Source organism: Oncorhynchus keta, chromosome 28 (genome assembly GCF_023373465.1).
Source record: "Oncorhynchus keta strain PuntledgeMale-10-30-2019 chromosome 28, Oket_V2, whole genome shotgun sequence".
Taxonomy (NCBI): Eukaryota; Metazoa; Chordata; class Actinopteri; order Salmoniformes; family Salmonidae; genus Oncorhynchus; species Oncorhynchus keta.
This window is the reverse complement of record NC_068448.1, coordinates 1,077,498-1,097,497: the sequence shown is the minus strand read 5'-3', so window position 1 is coordinate 1,097,497 and position 20,000 is coordinate 1,077,498.

Below are 20,000 nucleotides of genomic sequence, written 5' to 3'. Positions count from 1 at the left end.
AGGTTCATCTGCCTCACCTAAAGCCCATTCAGGTGGGCAGCTGCTATAGACCACCAAGTGCTAACAGTCAGTATCTGGATAATGTTAAATACTGTTGAGGTAATATGGCTACAGGTTCATCTGCCTCACCTAAAGCCCATTCTGGAGGGAAGCTGCTATAGACCACCAAGTGCTAACAGTCAGTATCTGGATAACGTGTGTTATGATTCTGGACAGGTAGGATGACGGACAGTGAAGGTGAACAGGTGGTCACGTGTCAGGTGACAGAGGAATGGATGAGACTGAGGCAGGAATTCCTTTAACCATAAAGTGGTATATTTACTTGGTCGTCTGTGCTGCATCACAAAGGAAACAATTAACATGTATCCAATCAAATTCCTCATCACAAAGGAAACACTTAACATGTATCCAATCAAATTCCTCATCACAAAGGAAACACTTAACATGTATCCAATCAAATTCCTCATCACAAAGGAAACACTTAACATGTATCCAATCAAATTCCTCATCACAAAGGAAACACTTAACATGTATCCAATCAAATTCCTCATCACAAAGAAAACAATTAACATGTATCCAATCAAATTCCTCATCACAAAGGAAACAATTAACATGTATCCAATCAAATTCCTCATCACAAAGGAAACAATTAACATGTATCCAATCAAATTCCTCATCACAAAGGAAACACTTAACATGTATCCAATCAAATTCCTCATCACAAAGGAAACACTTAACATGTATCCAATCAAATTCCTCATCACAAAGGAAACAATTAACATGTATCCAATCAAATTCCTCATCACAAAGGAAACACTTAACATGTATCCAATCAAATTCCTCATCACAAAGGAAACAATTAACATGTATCCAATCAAATTCCTCATCACAAAGGAAACACTTAACATGTATCCAATCAAATTCCTCATCACAAAGATCATATCATAACAATCATTCATGATTAACATAATTAGGGAAGTCAACAATCCAGTTCATTAAGAAGTCAATAGTAATCATCCGTGAGTCATTTAGGCTCATAACTATTCATCAGAAATCATGAAAGAATACAAACAGTGAATGGTTATTCAGGGCTGCAGGGTAGACTAGTGGTTAGAGTGGAGGGGCGGCAGGGTAGACTAGTGGTTAGAGTGGAGGGGCGGCAGGGTAGACTAGTGGTTAGAGTGGAGGGGCGGCAGGGTAGACTAGTGGTTAGAGTGGAGGGGCGGCAGGGTAGCCTAGTGGTTAGAGTGGAGGGGCGGCAGGGTAGACTAGTGGTTAGAGTGGAGGGGTGGCAGGGTAGACTAGTGGTTAGAGTGGAGGGGCGGCAGGGTAGACTAGTGGTTAGAGTGGAGGGGCGGCAGGGTAGACTAGTGGTTAGAGTGGAGGGGCGGCAGGGTAGCCTAGTGGTTAGAGTGGAGGGGCGGCAGGGTAGACTAGTGGTTAGAGTGGAGGGGCGGCAGGGTAGCCTAGTGGTTAGAGTGGAGGGGGGCAGGGTAGCCTAGTGGTTAGAGTGGAGGGGCGGCAGGGTAGACTAGTGGTTAGAGTGGAGGGGCGGCAGGGTAGACTAGTGGTTAGAGTGGAGGGGCGGCAGGGTAGACTAGTGGTTAGAGTGGAGGGGAGGCAGGGTAGACTAGTGGTTAGAGTGGAGGGGCGGCAGGGTAGCCTAGTGGTTAGAGTGGAGGGGCGGCAGGGTAGACTAGTGGTTAGAGTGGAGGGGTGGCAGGGTAGACTAGTGGTTAGAGTGGAGGGCGGCAGGGTAGACTAGTGGTTAGAGTGGAGGGGCGGCAGGGTAGACTAGTGGTTAGAGTGGAGGGGCGGCAGGGTAGACTAGTGGTTAGAGTGGAGGGGTGGCAGGGTAGACTAGTGGTTAGAGTGGAGGGCGGCAGGGTAGCCTAGTGGTTAGAGTGTAGGGGGGCAGGGTAGCCTAGTGGTTAGAGTGGAGGGGCGGCAGGGTAGACTAGTGGTTAGAGTGGAGGGCGGCAGGGTAGACTAGTGGTTAGAGTGGAGGGCGGCAGGGTAGACTAGTGGTTAGAGTGGAGGGGAGGCAGGGTAGACTAGTGGTTAGAGTGGAGGGGCGGCAGGGTAGCCTAGTGGTTAGAGTGGAGGGGCGGCAGGGTAGACTAGTGGTTAGAGTGGAGGGGCGGCAGGGTAGACTAGTGGTTAGAGTGGAGGGGCGGCAGGGTAGACTAGTGGTTAGAGTGGAGGGGCGGCAGGGTAGACTAGTGGTTAGAGTGGAGGGGCGGCAGGGTAGACTAGTGGTTAGAGTGGAGGGGTGGCAGGGTAGACTAGTGGTTAGAGTGGAGGGGCGGCAGGGTAGCCTAGTGGTTAGAGTGTAGGGGGGCAGGGTAGCCTAGTGGTTAGAGTGGAGGGGCGGCAGGGTAGACTAGTGGTTAGAGTGGAGGGGCGGCAGGGTAGACTAGTGGTTAGAGTGGAGGGGCGGCAGGGTAGACTAGTGGTTAGAGTGGAGGGGCGGCAGGGTAGACTAGTGGTTAGAGTGGAGGGGCGGCAGGGTAGCCTAGTGGTTAGAGTGGAGGGGCGGCAGGGTAGACTAGTGGTTAGAGTGGAGGGGCGGCAGGGTAGACTAGTGGTTAGAGTGGAGGGGCGGCAGGGTAGCCTAGTGGTTAGAGTGGAGGGGCGGCAGGGTAGACTAGTGGTTAGAGTGGAGGGGCGGCAGGGTAGACTAGTGGTTAGAGTGGAGGGGCGGCAGGGTAGACTAGTGGTTAGAGTGGAGGGGCGGCAGGGTAGCCTAGTGGTTAGAGTGGAGGGGCGGCAGGGTAGCCTAGTGGTTAGAGTGGAGGGGCGGCAGGGTAGCCTAGTGGTTAGAGTGGAGGGGCGGCAGGGTAGACTAGTGGTTAGAGTGGAGGGGCGGCAGGGTAGACTAGTGGTTAGAGTGGAGGGGCGGCAGGGTAGCCTAGTGGTTAGAGTGGAGGGGCGGCAGGGTAGCCTAGTGGTTAGAGTGGAGGGGCGGCAGGGTAGCCTAGTGGTTAGAGTGGAGGGGCGGCAGGGTAGACTAGTGGTTAGAGTGGAGGGGCGGCAGGGTAGACTAGTGGTTAGAGTGGAGGGCGGCAGGGTAGACTAGTGGTTAGAGTGGAGGGGCGGCAGGGTAGACTAGTGGTTAGAGTGGAGGGGCGGCAGGGTAGACTAGTGGTTAGAGTGGAGGGGCGGCAGGGTAGACTAGTGGTTAGAGTGGAGGGGCGGCAGGGTAGACTAGTGGTTAGAGTGGAGGGGCGGCAGGGTAGCCTAGTGGTTAGAGTGGAGGGGCGGCAGGGTAGACTAGTGGTTAGAGTGGAGGGGCGGCAGGGTAGACTAGTGGTTAGAGTGGAGGGGCGGCAGGGTAGACTAGTGGTTAGAGTGGAGGGGCGGCAGGGTAGACTAGTGGTTAGAGTGGAGGGGCGGCAGGGTAGCCTAGTGGTTAGAGTGGAGGGGTGGCAGGGTAGCCTAGTGGTTAGAGTGGAGGGGCGGCAGGGTAGCCTAGTGGTTAGAGTGGAGGGGTGGCAGGGTAGCCTAGTGGTTAGAGTGGAGGGGCGGCAGGGTAGCCTAGTGGTTAGAGTGTAGAGGCGGCAGGGTAGCCTAGTGGTTAGAGTGGAGGGGCGGCAGGGTAGCCTAGTGGTTAGAGCGTTGGACTAGTAACCGGAAAGTTGCGAGTTCAAACCCCCGAGCTGACAAGGTACAAATCTGTCGTTCTGCCTCTGAACAGGCAGTTAACCCAGGCCGTCATTGAAAATAAGAATATGTTCTTAACCGACTTGCCTGGTTAAATAAAGGTAAAAAAAAATGTTTTAAAAGTTATCAGTCAACCTACCAGGGTGTTTACAAACAGCACAGGAAATAAATCATCAACATGTATTGATCACATCTTCACTCATGCTGCAGAAATGTGCTTGAAAGCAGTATCCAGATCGGTTGCAGGGAATAAAGTAGACATATGTAGGAAAACCAAAGTTCCAAAGGCTGGACATAATATAGTGTATAAGAGGACAGGCTGGGCCTAATATAGTGTATAAGAGGACAGGCTGGACCTAATATAGTGTATAAGAGGACAGGCTGGGCCTAATATAGTGTATAAGAGGACAGGATGGGCCTAATATAGTGTATAAGAGGTCATACTGGACCTAATATAGTGTATAAGAGGTCAGGCTGGGCCTAATATAGTGTATAAGAGGACAGGCTGGGCCTAATATAGTGTATAAGAGGACAGGCTGGACCTGATATAGAGTATAAGAGGACAGGCTGGGCCTAATATAGTGTATAAGAGGACAGGCTGGGCCTAATATAGTGTATAAGAGGACAGGCTGGACCTGATATAGAGTATAAGAGGACAGGCTGGGCCTAATATAGTGTATAAGAGGACAGGCTGGACCTGATATAGAGTATAAGAGGACAGGCTGGGCCTAATATAGTGTATAAGAGGACAGGCTGGACCTGATATAGTGTATAAGAGGAGAGGCTGGGCCTAATATAGTGTATAAGAGGACAGGCTGGACCTAATATAGTGTATAAGAGGACAGGCTGGACCTGATATAGTGTATAAGAGGAGAGGCTGGGCCTAATATAGTGTATAAGAGGACAGGCTGGACCTAATATAGTGTATAAGAGGACAGGCTGGGCCTAATATAGTGTATAAGAGGAGAGGCTGGGCCTAATATAGTGTATAAGAGGTCATACAAGAGGTTTAGTAATGATTCCTATGTTGATGATGTAAAGAATATTTGTTGGTCTGTGGTGTGTAATGAGGAGCAACCAGACGCTGCTGGTCTGTGGTGTGTAATGAGGAGCAGCCAGACGCTGCTGGTCTGTGATGTGTAATGAGGAGCAACCAGACGCTGCTGGTCTGTGGTGTGTAATGAGGAGCAACCAGACGCTGCTGGTCTGTGGTGTGTAATGAGGAGCAACCAGACGCTGTTGGTCTGTGGTGAGTAATGAGGAGCAACCAGACACTCCTGGTCTGTGATGTGTAATGAGGAGCAACCAGACGCTGCTGGTCTGTGGTGTGTAATGAGGAGCAACCAGACACTGCTGGTCTGTGGTGTGTAATGAGGAGCAACCAGACGCTCCTGGTCTGTGGTGTGTAATGAGGAGCAACCAGACGCTGCTGGTCTGTGGTGTGTAATGAGGAGCAACCAGACGCTGCTGGTCTGTGGTGAGTAATGAGGAGCAACCAGACACTGTTGGTCTGTGATGTGTAATGAGGAGCAACCAGACGCTGTTGGTCTGTGATGTGTAATGAGGAGCAACCAGACGCTGTTGGTCTGTGGTGTGTAATGAGGAGCAACCAGACACTGCTGGTCTGTGGTGGGTAATGAGGAGCAACCAGACGCTCCTGGTCTGTGGTGTGTAATGAGGTGCAACCAGACGCTCCTGTTCTGTGGTGTGTAATGAGGAGCAACCAGACGCTCCTGGTCTGTGATGTGTAATGAGGAGCAACCAGACGCTGTTGGTCTGTGGTGTGTAATGAGGAGCAACCAGACACTGCTGGTCTGTGGTGGGTAATGAGGAGCAACCAGACGCTCCTGGTCTGTGGTGTGTAATGAGGAGCAACCAGACGCTCCTGGTCTGTGATGTGTAATGAGGAGCAACCAGACGCTCCTGGTCTGTGATGTGTAATGAGGAGCAACCAGACGCTGATGGTCTGTGGTTTGTAATGAGGAGAAAATAGACGTTGCAACTGGACACATTTATGAAATAGCTTATTCCAGTTTCTAATAAGCACATTAAGAAAATTATTGTAAAAACGGTTTATTAATCCCCGTGGATTGATGACGAATTGAAAAATGGTTGAGAGGGATGATGCAAAAGGTAAATAAGAAGAAGGAACTTTGAAACAAAGATAAATGACAAAGAATGATAGTAAAAAACCCTTGGAGCAACTTAAATAGCAATAACATTTTGGAAAGAAAAGGCATCATTCATTGAATCAAAGGGCTCATTCATTACGAAACTGACTGCCTACTTTCTTGATGTTTTTCATTGGATAGATAATAGATAGATTAGTAAACGTAGGGATGACATGCCAGCAACAAGCACTGACACTACACATCCAAGTATATCTGACCAGATTATGAAAAGACAAGAATTGTAATTTTGAATTCCGTAAAGGGAGTATGGAAGAGGCAAACATTTTTCCCCCGTTGTCTATCAACAATAACAAGTCTGTAAACTTGGATGGAAAATTGCTGAGGATAATAGTGGACAATATTGCCACTCCTATTTGCCATATCTTCAATTTAAGTCTACTAGAAAGTGTGTGCCCTCAGGCCTGGAGGGAAGCTAAAGTCATTCTCCTACCTAAGTATAGTAAAGCCCCCTTTACTGGCTCAAATAGCCAACCAATCAGCCTGTTACCAACCCTTAGTAAACTTCTGGAAAAAATGGTGTTTGACCAGATACAATGCTATTTCACAGTAAACAAATTGACAACAGACTTTCAGCTTAATTGGAGGACATTCAACAAGCACAGCACTTATACAAATGACTGATGATTGGCTGGCTGATGATTGGCTGGCTGATGATTGGCTGAGAGAAATTGTCACGCCTTGGTCTTAGTATTTTGTCTTTTCATTAATTATTTGGTCAGGCCAGGGTGTGACATGGGTTTATTTTGTTGTATTTCGCATTGGGGTTTTGTAGTTATTGGGATTGCGGCTGAGTAGGGGTGTTGTATAGGCTTGGCTGCCTGAGGCGGTTCTCAATCAGAGTCAGGTGATTCTCGTTGTCTCTGATTGGGAACCGTATTTAGGTAGCCTGGGTTTCACTGTGTATTTCGTGGGTGATTGTTCCTGTCTCTGTGTAGTTTCACCAGATAGGCTGTAATTAGGTTTCACGTTCCGTTTGTTGTTTTCGTATGTGTATAGTTATTTCATGTATCGCTTTTTTTTCCATTAAAGTCATGAGTAACCACCACGCTGCATTTCGGTCCGACTCTCTTTCAACAAACGAAGAACGCCGTTACAGAAATGTATAAACAGATTGCGGGGGCTGCTTTGTTAGACTTCAGTGCGGCTTTTGACATTGTTGATCATAGTCTGCTGCTGGAAAAACGAATGTGTTATAACTTTACACCCCCTGCTATAATGTGGATAAAGAGGGCTCCCAAGTGGAGCAGCGGTCTAAGGCACTGCATCTCAGTGCTAGAGGCATCAGACACCCTGGTTCAAATGCAGGCTGTATCACAACCGGCCGTTATTGGGATACCCATAGAGCGGTATACAATTGGCCCAGCGGCGTCTGGGTTTGGCAGGTGTAGGCCGTCATTGTAAATAAGATTTAGTTCTTAACTGACTTGCGTAGTTAAATGTATATTTTTTTAAAGGGTTACCTGTCTAACAGAACACACAGGGTGTTCTTTAATGGAATCCTCTTCAACATAATCCAGGTAGAATCAGGAATTCCCCAGGGTAGCTGTTTAGGCCCCTTACTTTTTTCAATCTTTACTAACGACATGAGTACAGCCAGTGTGTCTTTGTATGCGGATGACTCAACACTATAAACGTCAGTGACTACAGCGACTGAAATGACTGCAACACTCAACAAAGAGCTGCAATTATTTTCAGAGTGGGTGGCAAGGAATATGTCAGACCTAAATATTTCAAAAACTCAAAGCATTGTATTTGGGACAAAACATTCTATAAACCCTAAACCTCAACTACATCTCGTAATGAATAATGTGGAAATTGAGCAAGTTGAGGTGACTAAACTGCTTGGAGTAACACTGTATTGTAAACTGTCATGGTCAAAACATATTGATACAGATGGGGAGAAGTCAGTCTATAATAAAGCACTGCTCTATCTTCTTAACAACACTATCAACAAGGCAGGTCCCACAGGCCCTAGTTTCTACCTTCTTAACAACACTATCAACAAGGCAGGTCCTACAGACCCTAGTTTCTACCTTCTTCATAGCACTATCAACAAGGCAGGTCCTACAGGCCCTAGTTTCTACCTTCTTAACATCACTATCAACAAGGCAGGTCCTACAGGCCTTGACTGTTCAGTCATGTGGTCAGGTGCCAAAAAGAGGTCCTTGCAATTGTCTCAGAACATGGCAGCACGGCTTACCCATGGATGTACACAGAGAGCAAACATTAACAATATGCATATCAATCTCTCCTGGCTCAAAGTAGAGGAGAGATTGACTTCATCACGTGAGAGGTTGACATGTTGACATGTTGAAATCACCGATCTGTCTGTTTAAATTACTAGAACACAGCGCAGACAACCATCCATACCCCACAAGACATGCCACCAGAGGTCTGTTTAAATTACTAGAACACAGCGCAGACAACCATCCATACCCCACAAGACATGCCACCAGAGGTCTCTTCTCAGCCCCCAAGTCCAGAACAGACTATGGGAGGCGCACAGTACTACATAGAGCCATGACTACATGGAACTCTATTCCACAGTACTACATAGAGCCATGACTACATGGAACTCTATTCCACAGTACTACATAGAGCCATGACTACATGGAACTCTATTCCACAGTACTACATAGAGCCATGACTACATGGAACTCTATTCCACAGTACTACATAGAGCCATGACTACATGGAACTCTATTCCACAGTACTACATAGAGCCATGACTACATGGAACTCTATTCCACAGTACTACATAGAGCCATGACTACATGGAACTCTATTCCACAGTACTACATAGAGCCATGACTACATGGAACTCTATTCCACAGTACTACATAGAGCCACGACTACATGGAACTCTATTCCACAGTACTACATAGAGCCATGACTACATGGAACTCTATTCCACATCAAGTAACTCAGGCAAGCAGTAGAATTAGATAAAAAAGAACAGATAAAAATACACCTTGGAACAGTGGGGACTGAAGCAACACAAACATAGGCCTAGACAGATGCATAGACACATGAACTATAAACACACCTACACATGGATTTTGTGTTGTAGATATGTGGTAGTGGAGTATGGGCCTGAGGACACACTCTTAGCGTGTTGTAAATTCTGTAATGAATGTATTGTAATGTTTTTAAAATGGTATAACTGCCTTAATTTTGTCCTCGTGCTCCTAGAACTCTAGTACTTCTTTAGATATCATCAATCACCACATTCTTTTGGAGAGATTGGAAACCCAAATTGGTCTACGCGGACAAGTTTAGATCTTATCTGTCGGAAAGATATGTTTGTCTCTGTGGATGGTTTGTCCTCTGACAAATCAACTGTAAATTCTGGTGTTCCTCAAGGTTCCGTTTTAGGACCACTATTGTTTTCACTTTATATTTTACCTCTTGGTGATGTTATTCGGAAACATAGTTAACTTTCACTGCTATGTGGACGACATAGAGCTGTACACTTCGATGAAACATGGTGAAGCCCCAAAATTGCCCTCCCTGAAAGCCTGTGTTTCAGACATAAGGAAGTGGATGGCGACAAAAGTTTTAATTTTAAGCATCTCTGTTTTGTCTGAAACACAGGCTTTCTAGGTACCAAGAAACAAAGAGATATTCTGTTGGATCTGACAATTAATCTTGATGGTTGTAAGGTCGTCTCAAATAAAACTGTGAAGGACCTCGGCGTTACTCTGGACCCTGATCTCTCTTTTGACTAACATATCATATCTGTTTCAAGGACAGCTTTTTTCCCATCTACGTAACATTGCAAAAATTAGAAACTTTCTACTTTCTATCCAAAAATGATGCAGAAAAATGAATCCATACTTTTGTTACTTCTAGGTTAGACTACTGCAATGCTCTACCTTCCGGCTACCCGGATAAAGCACTAAATAAACTTCAGTTAGTGCTAAACACGGCTGCTAGAATCCTGACTAGAACCAAAACATAAACATCATATTACTCCAGTGCTAGCCTCTCTACACTGGCTTCCTGTCAAAGCAAGGGCTGATTTCAAGGTTTTACTGCTAAACTACAAAGCATTACATGGGCTTTCTCCTACCCATCTTTACGTTTTGGTCCTGCCGTACATACCTACACGTACGCTACAGACACAAGACTCAGGCCTCCTAATTGTCCCTAGAATTTCTAAGCAAACAGCTGGAGGCAGGACTTTCTCCTATGGAGCTCCATTTCTATGGAATGGTCTGCCCACCCATGTGAGACGCAGACTCGGTCTCGACCTTTAAGTCTTTATTGAAGACTCCTCTCTCCAGCTCTCTCCACTGGGATTCTCTGCCTCTAACCCTATTACAGGGGCTGAGTCACTGGCTTGCTGGTGCTCTTCCATGCTGTCCCTAGGAGGGGTGCGTCACTTGAGTGGGTTGAGTCACTGACATGATCTTCCTGTCTGGGTTGGCACCCCCCTTGGATTCGTGCCGTAGGAGAGATATTCGTGGGCTATACTCGGCCTTGTCTCAGGATGGTAAGTTGGTGGTTGGAGATATCCCTCTTGTGGTGTGGGGGCTGTGCTTTGGCAAAGTGGGTGGGGTTATATCCTGCCTGGTTGGCCCTCTCCGCAGGTATCGTCGGACGGGGCCACAGTGTCTCCCAATCCCTCCTGTCTCAGCCTCCAGTGTCTATGCTGCAATAGTCTATGTGGCTTCTGTTCTATCTGGAGTATTTCTCTTATCCGATGTCTTATCCGATGTCCTTAGTGAATTTAAGTATGCTTCCTCTAATTCTCTTTCTCTCGCTTCCTCTTTCTCTCTTTCCATCTTTCACTCAGAGGACCTGAGCCCTAGGACCATGCCTCAGTACAACCTTGCGTGATGACTCCTTGCTGGATCCAGTCCACCTGGTGTTGCTGCTGCTCCAGTTTCAACTGTTCTGCCTGCGACTATGGAACCCTGACCTGTTCACCGGACGTGCTACCTGTCCCAGACCTGCTGTTTTCAACTCTCTCTCTCTACCGCACCTTCTGTCTCTAACTCTGAATGATCGGATATGAAAACTGACATTTACTCCAGATGTGCTGACCTGTTGCACCCTCTACAACCACTGTGATTATTATTATTTGACCATGCTGGTCATTTGTGAACATTTGAACATCTTGGCCATGTTCTGTTATAATCTCCACCCGGCACAGCCAGAAGAGGACTGGCCACCCCTCAGAGCCTGGTTCCTCTCTAGGAAGGGGCCTAGAGGTAACTCTAGGAGTTTTTTCTAGTCACCATGCTTCTACACCTGCATTGCTTGCTGTTTGGGGTTTTAGGCTGGGTTTCTGTACAGCACTTTGAGAGATCAGCTGATGTATAAATACATTTGATTGATTGATATAATACCCAAATATACACTATGACATACAAATATACACAATAACACACAAATATACACTATAACACACATATATACACTATAACACACAAATATACACTATAACACACAAATATACACTCTAACACACAAATATACACAATAACACACATATATAGTGTAGCACCCTGTATTTTCGGCATATTAAACATCGTTTAAGAAATATATTACCTTCAACAGTGTCATCTTGTGATCAAGCCATCAATGTTTTGTGATTATTGGTGTCGTAAAAATGTTAGCTAGCGGGGTTAGCAATTAGCATGTTTGACATTTCAGTGGAAACTCTACTACTATCAGCTTTTTGATAAATGACTTGGCAAAAAAAAAAACACGTCCCGTATTATCGGCCACCTTACTATTTTGTTCAATGACAAGATATATCCGTTTAATTTTGTTAAAAAAAAGAGACACCAAACCTCGTATCCAATGTGTTTACAAGGTAGTTGACTAACGTTAGTTCGCTATCCTTCTGGTAAAAAAAAAAAGGACTTGCCTGAAATCCGTTAGCTATATCTCAGAGGTAAAACGTTGGATATTGAATTACGTGTGGTGTGTCGCGCAGTCAAATTTGACAATATACAGCGTGTCCCACAAAATGTGTTTATACATAACTTTTTTGAAAACTCTTCAAACCTAACTTAACTTACATAAATTGCAATTATAATCCGTTTTCAGCTAGCTGGAAAGGTTTCTTTAGTCGCAAAACTTACCGTTATTTTCCAGTCCATTTAAATGTTGAGTTCAAGGTGATTTAACCCTCTAACCGCTAGAGAGTGTCCGATGTTGGGGGAAAATTAGCTAGATACACTGTAACAGACAAAGATACATTGTAACAGACAAAGATACATTGTAACACACAAAGATACACTGTAACAGACAAAGATACATTGTAACACACAAAGATACATTATAACACACAAAGATATACTATTAACAAACAAATATACACTATAACAAACATATATACATTATAACACACTCTGTAACACACAAATATACACTATCAAACAAGAACCTCTTAAAACTGTATTAGTCTCCTGTATGGCCACATGCTGCCTCCCAAAGGGATGATATCAGGGCAATAGGGTGCCATTTGGGAAGAAGACAGTACTGTGTTATCAGCTCTCGGTGGTGCAGACAGTACTGTGTTATCAGCTCTTGGTGGTGCAGACAGTACTGTTTTATCAACTCTTGGGGGTGCAGACAGTACTGTGTTATCAGCTCTCGGTGGTGCAGACAGTACTGTGTTATCAGCTTTCGTGGTGCAGACAGTACTGTGTTACCAGCTCTCAGGGGATGCAGACAGTACTGTGCTATCAGATATTGTAAATGAGCTCTCAGGGGATGATGCTACTGAACTGTGACAACAGCAGACAAACTACAGCCTATAATCTACAGCCTACAATCTACGGCCTACAGCCTAGCATGGTCTACAGCCTACAATCTACAGCCTACAGCCTAGCATGGTCTACAGCCTACAATCTACAGCCTACAGCCTAGCATGGTCTACAGCCTACAGACTACAGTCTAAAACCTACGGCCTAGAATAGCCTACAGCCTATAGCCTAGAATTGCCTACAAACTACAGCCAACAGCCTAGAATATCCTACATCCTAGCATGGTCCACAAACTATAGCCTAGCATGGTCCAAAAACTACATCGTAGCATGGTCCACAAACTACATCCTAGCATGGTCCACAAACTACATCCTAACATGGTCCACAAACTACATCCTAGCATGGTCCACAAACTGTAGCCTAGCATGGTCCACAAACTACAGCCTAACATGGTCCACAAGCTACATCCTAGCATGGTACACGAACTACATCATAGCATGGTCCACAAACTACAGCCTAGCATGGTCCACAAACTACAGCCTAGCATGGTCCACAAGCTACAGCCTAGCATGGTCCACAAACTACAGCCTAGCATGGTCCACAAGCTACATCCTAGCATGGTCCACAAACTACAGCCTAGCATGGTCCACAAACTACAGCCTAGCATGGTCCACAAACTACAGCCTAGCATGGTTCACAAGCTACATCCTAGCATGGTACACGAACTACATCATAGCATGGTCCACAAACTACATCCTAGCATGGTCCACAAACTACATCCCAGCATGGTCCACAAACTACATCCTAGCATGGTCCACAAACTACATCCTAGCATGGTCCACAAACTACAGCCTAGCATGGTCCACAAGCTACATCCTAGCATGGTCCACAAACTACAGCCTAGCATGGTCCACAAACTACAGCCTAGCATGGTCCACAAACTACAGCCTAGCATGGTCCACAAGCTACATCCTAGCATGGTACACGAACTACATCATAGCATGGTCCACAAACTACATCCTAGCATGGTCCACAAACTACATCCCAGCATGGTCCACAAACTACATCCTAGCATGGTCCACAAACTACATCCTAGCATGGTCCACAAACTACATCCCAGCATGGTCCACAAACTACAGCCTAGCATGGTCCACAAACTACAGCCTAGCATGGTCCACAAGCTACATCCTAGCATGGTACACGAACTACATCATAGCATGGTCCACAAACTACATCCTAGCATGGTCCACAAACTACATCCTAGCATGGTCCACAAACTACATCCCAGCATGGTCCACAAACTACATCCTAGCATGGTCCACAAACTACATCCCAGCATGGTCCACAAACTACATCCTAGCACGGTCCACAAACTACATCCTAGCATGGTCCACAAACTACATCCTAGCATGGTCCACAAACTACATCCCAGCATGGTCCACAAACTACATCCCAGCATGGTCCACAAACTACAGCCTAGCATGGTTCACAAACTACATCCTAGCATGGTCCACAAACTACATCCTAGCATGGTCCACAAACTACAGCCTAGCATGGTCCACAAACTACATCCTATCATGGTCCACAAACTACATCCCAGCATGGTCCACAAACTACAGCCTAGCATGGTTCACAACCTACATCCTAGCATGGTCCACAAACTACATCATAGCATGGTCCACAAACTACATCCTAGCATGGTCCACAAACTACAGCCTAGCATGGTCCCACAAACTACATCCTAGCATGGTCCACAAAATACAGCCTAGCATGGTCCAAAAACTACAGCCTAGCATGGTCCACAAACTACAGCCTAGCATGTTCCACAGCCTACAGATAGAGTGGGGCAAAAAAGTATTTAGTCAGCCACCAATTGTGCAAGTTCTCTCACTTAAAAAGATGAGAGAGGCCTGTAATTTTCATCATAGGTACACTTCAACTATGACAGAAAAAATGAAAGAAAAAAATCTCCAGGACCTTGAAATGCTTCTTAAGAAGCCACTCCTTCGTTGCTGAAAGACCCAGCCACGTTTCATCTACAATGCCCTTGCAAATGGAAGGAGGTTTTCACTCAAAATCTCACGATACATGGCCCCATTCATTCTTTCCTTTACACGGATCAGTCGTCCTGGTCCCTTTGCAGGAAAACAGCCCCAAAGCATGATGTTTCCACCCCCATGCTTCACAGTAGGTATGGTGTTCTTTGGATGCAACTCAGCATTCTTTGTCCTCCAAACACGACAAGTTGAGTTTTTACCAAAAAGTTATATTTTGGTTTCATCTGACCATATGACATTCTCCCAATCTTCTTCTGGATTATTCAAATGCTCTCTAGCAAACTTCAGATGGGCCTGGACATGTACTGGCTTAAGGGGGACACGTCTGGCACTGCAGGATTTGAGTCCCTGGCGGCGTAGTGTGTTACTGATGGTAGGCTTTGTTACTTTGGTCCCAGCTCTCTGCAGGTCATTCACTAGGTCCCCCCGTGTGGTTCTGGGATTTTTGCTCACCGTTCTTGTGATAATTTTGACCCCACAGGGTGAGATCTTGCGTGGAGCCCCAGATCGAGGGAGATTATCAGTGTTCTTGTATGTCTTCAATTTCCTAATAATTGCTCCCACAGTTGATTTCTTCAAACCAAGCTGCTTACCTATTGCAGATTCAGTCTTCCCAGTCTGGTGCAGGCCTACAATTTTGTTTCTGGTATCCTTTGACAGCTCTTTGGTCTTGGCCATAGTGGAGTTTGGAGTGTGACTGTTTGAGGTTGTGGACAGGTGTCTTTTATACTGATAACAAGTTCAAACAGGTGCTATTAATACAGATAACGAGTGGAGTACAGAGGAGCCTCTTAAAAAAGAAGTTACAGGTCTGTGAGAGCCAGAAATATTGCTTGTTTGTAGGTGACCAAATACTTATTTTCCACCATAATTTGCAAATAAATTCATTAAAAATCCTACAATGTGGTTTTCTGGATTTTTTTTTTTTTTTACAGGCCTCTCTCAATTACAGGCCTCTCTCATATTTTTAAGTGGGAGAACTTGCACAATTGGTGGCTGACTAAATACTTCTTTGCCCCACTGTAAAGACATCATATTGTCTCTCTCTACACATTTTGTGTGTTTGTGTGCGTGCATGCGCGCGTGCGTGTGCGCATGTGTGTGTGCGTGCGTGTGTGTGTGTGTGCGTGTGTCATGGCTGCTGAGAGGAACACTGAGCTATGCTTTGCGCTGAGCACTACTAATACCCCATACAGCTGAATAATACCCTATACCGCTGAATAATACCCCATACAGCTGAATAATACCCCATACAGCTGAATAATACCCTATACAGCTGAATAATACCCCATACAGCTGAATAATACCCCCATACAGCTGAATAATACCCCCATACAGCTGAATAATACCCCATACAGCTGAATAATACCCCATACAGCTGAATAATACCCCCATACAGCTGAATAATACCCCATACAGCTGAATAATACCCTGAATAATACCCCCATACAGCTGAATAATACCCCATACAGCTGAATAATACCCCATACAGCTGAATAATACCCCATACAGCTGAATAATACCCCCATACAGCTGAATAATACCCCATACAGCTGAATAATACCCCATACAGCTGAATAATACCCTATACAGCTGAATAATACCCCATACAGCTGAATAATACCCCATACAGCTGAATAATACCCCATACAGCTGAATAATACCCCCATACAGCTGAATAATACCCCATACAGCTGAATAATACCCCCATACAGCTGAATAATACCCCATACAGCTGAATAATACCCCATACAGCTGAATAATACCCCCATACAGCTGAATAATACCCCATACAGCTGAATAATACCCCATACAGCTGAATAATACCCCATACAGCTGAATAATACCCCATACAGCTGAATAATACCCCATACAGCTGAATAATACCCCTGAATAATACATACAGCTGAATAATACCCCATACAGCTGAATAATACCCCATACAGCTGAATAATACCCCACAGCTGAATAATACCCCATACAGCTGAATAATACCCCATACAGCTGAATAATACCCCATACAGCTGAATAATACCCCATACAGCTGAATAATACCCCATACAGCTGAATAATACCCCATACAGCTGAATAATACCCCATACAGCTGAATAATACCCCATACAGCTGAATAATACCCCATACAGCTGAATAATACCCCATACAGCTGAATAATACCCCATACAGCTGAATAATACCCCATACAGCTGAATAATACCCCATACAGCTGAATAATACCCCATACAGCTGAATAATACCCCATACAGCTGAATAATACCCCATACAGCTGAATAATACCCCATACAGCTGAATAATACCCCATACAGCTGAATAATACCCCATACAGCTGAATAATACCCCATACAGCTGAATAATACCCCATACAGCTGAATAATACCCCATACAGCTGAATAATACCCCATACAGCTGAATAATACCCCATACAGCTGAATAATACCCCTGAATACAGCTGAATAATACCCTGAATAATACATACAGCTGAATAATACCCCATACAGCTGAATAATACAGCTGAATAATACCCCATACAGCTGAATAATACCCCATACAGCTGAATAATACCCCATACAGCTGAATAATACCCCCATACAGCTGAATAATACCCCATACAGCTGAATAATACCCCCATACAGCTGAATAATACCCCATACAGCTGAATAATACCCCATACAGCTGAATAATACCCCATACAGCTGAATAATACACCCTGATACAGCTGAATAATACCCCATACAGCTGAATAATACCCCATACAGCTGAATAATACCCCAGCTGAATAATACCCCATACAGCTGAATAATACCCCCATACAGCTGAATAATACCCCATACAGCTGAATAATACTACAGCTGAATAATACCAAAGGGGGCGGACAGTTTGAATAATACCCCATACAGCTGAATAATACCCCATACAGCTGAATAATACCCCCCATCATAATAATACAGCTGAATAATACCCCATACAGCTGAATAATACCCAGCTGAATAATACCCATACAGCTGAATAATACCCTCATACAGCTGAATAATACCCCATACAGCTGAATAATACCTCCGCTACAGCTGAATAATACCCCATACAGCTGAATAATACCCCATACAGCTGAATAATACCCCCATACAGCTGAATAATACCCCATACAGCTGAATAATACCCCATACAGCTGAATAATACCCCATACAGCTGAATAATACCCCATACAGCTGAATAATACCCCACAGCTAATAAACAGCAGCTGAATAATACCCCATACAGCTGAATAATACCCCATACAGCTGAATAATACCCCATACAGCTGAATAATACCCCATACAGCTGAATAATACCCCATACAGCTGAATAATAGCTGAATACCCATACAGCTGAATAATACCCCATACAGCTGAATAATACCCCATACAGCTGAATAATACCCCATAATAATACCTACAGCTGAATAATACCCCATACAGCTGAATAATACCCCATACAGCTGAATAATACCCCATACAGCTGAATAATACCCCATACAGCTGAATAATACCCCATACAGCTGAATAATACCCCATACAGCTGAATAATACCCCATACAGCTGAATAATACCCCATACAGCTGAATAATACCCCATACAGCTGAATAATACCCCCGCTACAGCTGAATAATACCCCATACAGCTGAATAATACCCCATACAGCTGAATAATACCTGTCAACAGCTGAATAATACCCTCGGTTTTTCGGATACAGCTGAATAATACCCCATATACAGCTGAATAATACCCCATACAGCTGAATAATACCCTCATACAGCTGAATAATACCCCCATACAGCTGAATAATACCCCATACAGCTGAATAATACCCCATACAGCTGAATAATACCCCATACAGCTGAATAATACCCCATACAGCTGAATAATACCCCATACAGCTGAATAATACCCCATACAGCTGAATAATACCCCATACAGCTGCTGAATAATACCCCATACAGCTGAATAATACCCCATACAGCTGAATAATACCCCATACAGCTGAATAATACAGCTGATAATACTACAGCTGAATATACAGCAGCTGAATAATACCCCATACAGCTGAATAATACCCCATACAGCTGAATAATACCCCATACAGCTGAATAATACCCCATACAGCTGAATAATACCCCATACAGCTGAATAATACCCCATACAGCTGAATAATATCCCCCAATACAGCTGAATAATACCCATACAGCTGAATAATACACCTACCTCATACAGCTGAATAATACCCCATACAGCTGAATAATACCCCATACAGCTGAATAATACCCCTCATACAGCTGAATAATACCCCATACAGCTGAATAATACCCATACAGCTGAATAATACCCCATACAGCTGAATAATACCCCATACAGCTGAATAATACCCTATACAGCTGAATAATACCCCATACAGCTGAATAATACCCCATACAGCTGAATAATACCCCTATACAGCTGAATAATACCTATACAGCTGAATAATACCCCATACAGCTGAATAATACCCCATACAGCTGAATAATACCCCATACAGCTGAATAATACCCCATACAGCTGAATAATACCCCATACAGCTGAATAATACCCCCATACAGCTGAATAATACCCCATACAGCTGAATAATACCCCATACAGCTGAATAATACCCCATACAGCTGAATAATATACAGCTGAATAATACCCCATACAGCTGAATAATACCCCATACAGCTGAATAATACCCCATACAGCTGAATAATACCCCATACAGCTGAATAATACCCCATACAGCTGAATAATACCCCATACAGCTGAATAATACCCCATACAGCTGAATAATACCCCATACAGCTGAATAATACCCCATACAGCTGAATAATACCCCATACAGCTGAATAATACCCCATACAGCTGAATAATACCCCATACAGCTGAATAATACCTGAATAATACCATACAGCTGAATAATACCCCATACAGCTGAATAATACCCCATACAGCTGAATAATACCCCATACAGCTGAATAATACCCCATACAGCTGAATAATACCCCATACAGCTGAATAATACCCCATAGCTGAATAATACCTAGCTGAATAATACCCCATACAGCTGAATAATACCCCATACAGCTGAATAATACCCCATACAGCTGAATAATACCCCATACAGCTGAATAATACCCCATACAGCTGAATAATACCCCATACAGCTGAATAATACCCCATACAGCTGAATAATACCCCATACAGCTGAATAATACCCCATACAGCTGAATAATACCCCCATACAGCTGAATAATACCCCATACAGCTGAATAATACCCCATACAGCTGAATAATACCCCATACAGC